The sequence below is a fragment of the Sciurus vulgaris genome (assembly GCF_902686455.1).
Source record: "Sciurus vulgaris genome assembly, chromosome: 4".
Lineage (NCBI taxonomy): Eukaryota > Metazoa > Chordata > Mammalia > Rodentia > Sciuridae > Sciurus > Sciurus vulgaris.
Genome location: NC_136464.1, coordinates 154,113,386 through 154,121,370, shown reverse-complemented (window position 1 = coordinate 154,121,370; position 7,985 = coordinate 154,113,386).

Below are 7,985 nucleotides of genomic sequence, written 5' to 3'. Positions count from 1 at the left end.
TCTAAAATTTTAGATTTTATTTTATGTAAAATCCTATGATTAAGTACTCTGAATAGCTAAGGTAAAATTTTCAAATATGTATTTAATTTTCAGCATTTCTTGAAGATACTGTCTTTGCTTTGCTCTCATGCCTTTCCCTCAGAGCAATACTTTCATTGATAACAGACTGGAGATAAGAGTCAAAGACCTTAAACAAAAACTGCCGTGTTTCCTTTTACCATACCACTTAATATCTGAATTCAGAACATCCCAACATGGGAAAAATACACTGTTTATGAGACCATGTTTCTCTTTAACCAAAATACATAGAGGACAGGGAAGTGAGGAAAATCCTGAGTTTTAATGAATCATCAAGAAAAATGCTCCCTACATAATATTTTGACAATATTTTACTTGGCACCCTGAAGGTTTCACAGCCCAGTTGGATACATAATGGTAAGATCTGGGATGGCGAGGTCTGTAACTTTCTCCGGGAAAGCAGGAGAAGGGCACTGTAAATAACTGAGTTCTCAGGCGGATCAGTTTAAGAAAAACACTTGACATGAAGGTTGAGGATTTTCTTTACAACTATCTTTGCACAAGTCTTTCCTTGGCAAGTCTTCCCATACCTATGGGTAACTAGTTTGAGGACCGCTAAGGTGATGAACCCTGGAATCTATCTTGGTAAGGAGAGAAGTGGGTTCACAAGGAGATTATCAATGAGAAAAGCTAGAGGGCCGTTGGTTAGGTGAGTCTGATGAAGTTGAAGAAGCACGGAGATGAAAGTACCTGGAGAGGTAGGAAAACAAAGGAAAGAGAACAAGAAGAGCAAGATGAAAAATGAGATTTTTAATTTTTTTAAGAAAGCAAGAAAATGAGAAAAGGCAAGACCAACATAGTACCACATCCATTATCATTTTCAGAAAGGTCTGAAGTGCTCATGACCACAGCTGCCCTGAGCAAGCTGTCTTGTACTTGGCTGTGTCCCCTAAACCAAGAACAATTCCGGACATGTGAAAGGTGCCCCATGAATATTTGTTAAAATCACTGTATTTATGAAATTAAGTCTGCAAAACACATTAGGGGATAATTTTCTCTACCTACTTGCCTTGCATATCAAAGCAAGAAGTGAAAATGTCATTATCACTGGGTCTACTTTTATTACATCACTTCCTAAAACATTTAAATTACATGCACTTTGCATAGAAATTCCTCCTTAGGAGGTACTGTCCTTTTCGAAGAACATTTTTAACGTGAAAAATATAGTTCAGTATGCAATAGAAAATTCTATGGATATACAGCTCCCTCCTTGCCCTCCCCTGTAGTGTTTATGAAAGCAGCATGTTCTCTTATTCTGCACATGTAACACTCTGCTAATATTTACCTACTGATAGAATTAGAGTCCAATTCTGTTTTCTTCTCTTCTTGAGGGTGAGCACATTGGTTCAGATGCATATTTTTCCAGGCTACTGATAATTCATTCATGTTCATCTGTGTGTCCAGGAGGAACTACCTGTACACTAACTCCACACTTGAAAGTCAATGCCATTCACAGACATTCTCCTAATGAGCATCCCTTCATGAAAAGCTGCAAAATAAGGCAAAGAATAGGGCAGATGTGCTCAGCTCAGAACTGTCTCTCTGACATCTTTTGTTCTCATATAGATCAACTCTACTATCATTAAACTTTTGAGTTTTTAACATCTTTCCACAAGAGAATGCATTTTTGTCACACTGAAGGCTCTAAATACATTTCCCAGAATTAGGTGAGGGTTAAACTGAGGAATCTGTAGCAAAGTTATTGCCAGACAATGGGAATTCCGAGTGCAAACATTTTGGAGAATTCAGCTTCAAGATCTCAACCCCTTTAGATTTTCCCCACTTGACCCCATATTTCTTGCTAATTCCTTCAAAGTTGGTTTTTCTATCCCAATACCCCAAGTTACCCTTTCGCTGTTATGAGATTGTAAACCACATCAAGGAAAACCTATCTTTGAGAAGCACCTAAGTGGCACATTATGAACTGCAAAGCTCCCACAGAGCAATTTAAAATGATGAATATCCTTTTCAAACATCCTTTTCAAAATTGCACATGGACTTCAGCCAGTCACAAGACAGAGATGTGGAGGATGCATTAAAGTCCCCATCTGCTCTTCACATTGCTCATCATTGATTTATAATCCACAGTAAATCATCTGGCCACACAAGCATTGCTGAGACTCTTACCCTCAAGAAGATGTGTCTGTACCTTAGTAATTTTCTCCTACCTGCACTCTGATGTGACTCATTGCTATTCTAGGAACAGTTCTTCCCACTATACCTCAGAAGAAGAAGAAGGGGCGGGGGGGGACCTCTGGTACATTTTAGACTTTGAGAAAGTAAATAAAGCTCTTTAGGGATAACTTCAGACTCTTTCTTTCATTAAAGGAGCTTCAGTGCATCTTCCCTCCTTTCAAAAACATCAGTCTTTTCCTGCTTGAAGTTTTATTAACAAAATCACCAATATTTTTCCTAGATCAACTATCATTTGCTCACTGGTGACACATATAGATATTTCCTTTTTCACAAGTCATGAGAGAACACGTTGCAGAAGATAACAATGAAGATCAGAGATTCAAGTGACCCCAAGACACAACTACTGCTGCTATATATCTATATATCTGAGCAGAATCTCAAAGTCGACAGATGTGACATCCACCTGACTCTTACCATTTTAGCCTAGCTCCATCTCCTATAAGAGCTGAAGGATAAAGGAAATTATATGCAAGTTCATACTCTGAAGCTGGTGCAAGGCCAGTTGAAAAGTGAGAACGTTTGACTTGGTGTCCATCATATTACAGCCACCATCTTGGCCATGTGACCCTGGCACTCTTCACACTGGTTGCCTGCCAGGACCTTCCCTTATGGGATATTACATAAGATATTCCCTTAGAATGTCCCAAAGGCCTCTCCTTGGCATTTTCTATTATCAACTCTCCACCCTCCCCTGCCCTGTGCTCAATTTTCCTGCCCTGTAACTAGTTCATCTGCTAAGTATCAGACATCTGGGAGTTAAAGTTTAAGAATTAACTCACATGATCTGCTCAGATGCTAATGGTTGGTACAGAGAGAAATATCTTTGACTCTTCATCCCCTTCAGGAAATGGAGTGCACTTTAAATAAGGCTCTCTTATAAAACATTAACTTTTCAGCTTAGATGAGCAGGCTCTCCTGCTGGGACTTTGAAGAGAAATAATATCTTGGGAGAGGCAAGCCGGTGATTTCCGGAGTTACACTACTTGATGCTCATTTACTAGTTCCCAGTCATATGATCACTGTAATCTTTGGGATCATATAGAATAAATCTTTGGGTCATATAAAATAAGGTTTTACCTGGTTACCCCAAATAACAGGGAGCAGTATGAAGAAGACATATCCAAATGAGAGCCACTGGAATTTCCAAGAACCTATGAATAGCCAAGATCATTCGACTTCATAGAAATGGAAATGCAGTTTGGAAATTGGAAAATAGTTCAATCTTCAAGGTAGAGCTAGTGAATGTGTTGGCTTGGTGTCCCTGAAGAGCACGGATTCACTGCCTCTCTTGCCATGATGTTCCTCTTGGTTTCTATTTGCCTGATGCTATTGGCTGATCACCCTGCCCTCTTTCTCCTTTGCATGTACTCTGACTTCTGCTAACTCAAAATTTCAGCCTTCACACAGATCCCATGGTCTCTGTCTTTAGGTTTGTTTTTTTCAGCATTTGTTCTGGATTCTAATTACCCCCACTCTAGTATTTCTAGTGCAAATGCCCCAAAAGGAGAATTAGCCATCTTCTTGTTGAGGAAGAAACTTTTCCAGGCCTCAGCCAAAGTATTCTTCATTGTCAGCGATAGAAATCAATTTGGCAGAATTAAATAAAAAAGAAATTTATCGAAATGATTAGAGAGATGCTCAGAAAATGATTATATACAAATGTAGGCAGAATAGGCAATCAACACCATTGAATTGGCTGAAGGAGGATTCTTTGCCATTGTCAGACAGTAGGAGTTATGACTTGTAACCTACACCTGGATGCTGGAAACCAATGTCACTGCTTGTCCCCTGACCATGATGGCCCTCGAAATTGGACATTGCTGCAACTACCACCACAAAGACCTCTCCCCATCTGAGCTTCCCTGTGTCACCAACCACCTCCCAACTCCAGGGTCAGACCTGATTGCCAAGTCTATATCACAAGCCCCCAAAAGTTGGGGTGAGAAGAAAAGAGTATATGATCTTTGGGGTTCCATCAGCAGGAAATGTGCTCTGCCTGCCACTAAGTCTCCAACAGTAAGGTAAGAGGGCTTATTGATAGAAAGCCAAGAAGAAAATGCAAATAATGGTTTTACTAACTCAGGATCAGCTGCCCTTCCTTTACAAATCCATCTGAGCCAACAGTCCCTGTTTAGGAGACCAGGATGTGACTGCTCACTTAGAGAGGATCATGAACAGGATACTGATCTTGACTGGCCAGTGAAAAACTACATCATAATCAAAAAAGTGTGGAAATCTCTTTCATGTACACTATCAATTTAAAGACATAGTTATTCCAAATATGAATTTATGTGTACATCTGTTTTCCTTATTGAACTATACACATTTTGGGGCAGGTACTTTGTCTTATTTATTTTTATATCCTCAGTGCCTAGGACACTGCCCAGCATATAGCAGATACCTATTGACTTATGGCTCAGGAATTTTTCTGTAGCATTGGATAACATAAATTTCCCCAAGCTTTTGGGAGGATAATAATTTAAACAAACAAAAATTTCTTACTAACACATAAAGAAAAGGCTAAAGAAGCAAAATATTTTTGACTTATACTCTTCCAGAATAATTTTCTCAGTATTCCTCTACATAGCACAGATCTCTGAAATTGTGGTTGATAGAAGGAGGGGAATTGCTTGAGGGAATTGAAGGTTGAGAATAAGCAGGAAGGTAGATATTGAAAAGGGAACATCGAAAGGAGGGCAAGGATGAAGGAATAAGGAAAATAAGAGTTAGTCCAAGAAGTATTAGCAGCAGAAGTTTCCTGATAACCTAGAAGAAAATTAATAAATGCAAAAAGGAATTCTGAATGCTGCTTTGAGAGCAGCAAGGTAGCGCTAAAATTTTAAAGTATATACTAACATGCAAACATTTACTAGCAAATGGATGGTGTGTGTATGTGTGTGTGTATGTGTGTGTGTGCGCGCACGTGCGTGTGTGTTTAACATTTCTGGCAACCACTTCACATGGTGGACAAAATTATTTACACTTTATAAATAAGGAGGATGAGGCTCAGAGAGGTTATGTGATGGGCTTAAGTCACACAGATATTGAACATCAGAATTTAATGATTCCAAGTTCTACACTTTTTTCAACAACATATTTTTCCCTGAGTAAGACTGAAGGCAGGTGGGGAATAATAATCCTGCTCACTAGAAACTCTATCTTCAAACTTCCTGGCCTTTGAATGTTGTCTGAACTGCCTTTGAAGATATCCTGTGGAAGAAAATTTGACATTTAAAAACTTTTAGGTGTTTGGGTATGAAATTTTTAAAGGTAAAAGGAACTTTGTTTCCAATATCAACCTAACTGACCTCAATTCTTCACTGTCCTTGGAGGCAATAAAGGAATTTTATATAGTCTCAAATAGACGATGGCATTATTAGTGTACCTTAACCCAAATAAAGAAGAGGTGCTTGACTCAATCTCTGAATTTACCAAGATCTCAAAACACATTTACATATTTTTCCTATGCCGCCTTTAAGTGACCAATTTTTAAAATTTTATAGAGTTGCAAAGTGGCCCTGTTGACTTTGACAACACTAAAGTTTACCAGAGGTCATGCTGGAGAGGTAGAACACCCTGACTCAAAAGCAGAAGGGTCCTCCAGATGCTAACACTAACTATAGCAGGTTGAATGATTTCTGCACAAAATGTATTTGTCCCTAGAACCTAGGGACCTGTTTGGGAGAAAGGTCTTTGCAGATACCATCAAGAATCTCAAAATGAGATCATGTTGGATTAGGGTGCACCTTGAATCTAATTAAAGTGTCCTTCAAAGAAAAAGGAAAGAAACACATCACAAGGAGATGACTTGAAGACATCAGGGCCTGGGCAATGCATCTACCTACAGCCAAGGGGCACCAATGACTGCTAGAATCTAGGGAAATGTCTATAATGGAATCTCTCAGAGCCTCCAGAAGGAACCAAGTAACATTTTGATTTCTGCTGTTCTAAGTCACCCAGTGATGGTTTAAATGGTCATTCATTACAGAAACTCTAGGAAACTAATACACTAACAGAGTTCAGGCAAATGTCAAGAAAATTCTTGCAGAACAGACACAAAAGACAAGGAAAAGAAAACTCACTTAAAGGTAAGACAAGGAAAATAAAACTATTTTATATCAATTTGGATGAAAATCCTGCCAGACAATGAAGAGTTCTCTTTCCCTCTCTGAAACTTGCAAGACATCTGCAGGGTTTCTCTATAGACAAATTGCACTGGAATCATGTGGAGTGTGAATGATCCAGACCGTGGGGCTGAGGTTAGGATTTTTTTTTTTTTTTTTTTTTTTTTTTTTTTTTTTTTTTTTTACTGGAATTGAACTCAGGGACACTTAACCACTGAGCCACATCCTCTATCCCTTTTTTGTGTTATATTTGGATACAGGGTCTCACTGGGTTGTTCAGGGCCCCACAAAGTTGTTGAGGCTGGCTTTGAAGTCACAATCCTCCTGCCTCAGTTTCTTAAGCCACTGTGATTACAGGCATGTGCCACCATGCCTGGCTTGAGGCTAGAAATCTTAAGCACAAAGAAGTTTGAGGACCACTGTCTTCAAGGTCAACGGGTCTAACCATCCATTTCATATTTCCCAGCGTTTCTCAGGTGAGGTTTCAGAACAACCAGTGATACTCTACATGATTTGGGGTTGCATAGAGGACGTATGATTTTATAGTGGGTTGAAATACAACTGGTCCCTTAAAAACTAATTATTTCATGGGTACTGCTTAAAAAGAGGCTAAATAAAACTTCAAGGTAGATTTTATTAAGTACATAATAGACCAGGAGGTAGTTGATGTACCCAACCTCCTGGGAGCAGCACAGGTGAGGCTTAGGATTCAAATGCAAGGGTGTTGGGAGAGAAGGAGCTCTCTGAATCTAGCCCTCCTGATGATCCCAGCTCACTCCATCCTCCTGCATTTTAGATCAGGCACAGAAAGTTACACATAGAAAAGATGCATACACACACACACACACACACACACACACACGCACAACTGCCCTGGAGAAGGAATGGGGAGACACCACCTTTATTTAACAGGGTGCCTCAAAGTTAAGCCAGATGTCCTTGCCCGTCTCTACCAGGAAAACAATTGATGGGCCCAAATAACACGATTCCAGGAGCCGATAGTAGTGAATGGCAGTCTGCGTGCAAGTGTAAATAGTTACCGAGACTTGGGTAGCGTGGTTCTATATTGATTTGCTTTCCTGGCCACAGGTAGACAGGTCTCAGGGTGAAGACAGCAGAGGAAGGTAGACTAGGGATCAAGGAAAAGAGAGCCACACTAATATTTCCCAGGGGCTCAGGTTCCTTAGGCCACAGAGCCAACAGGATTGTGGAGTGTCAGAGAGAACGAGACCTCAGACATCAAATGAGCCAAGACTATCGTTAAGATTAAAAACAAAACAAAACAAAACAGGAATACAGAGACATAGAGTGTGGAGTGAAGAGCTGATTGGTCTCCAAAATGAGGCACAGCAGTTAAGGACGTCTTTTCCAGAGGTTCCTTTATGATATGAGATTCTCTATGCCAGTTACTTATAGGGACTTTTATCACTGGCAGCCATAGAAACTGCAATCCTATTCATTCATCTGACGTTTGGGCAGAGTAATCAGAGGACAGTGAGAAGGGGCGCTGAATGAGGAAGGTCTGAGGTGGAGCTCATCATAGGATGAGGTGATACCCCCCACGCAGCTCAGTCAAAGCGGGGCTTG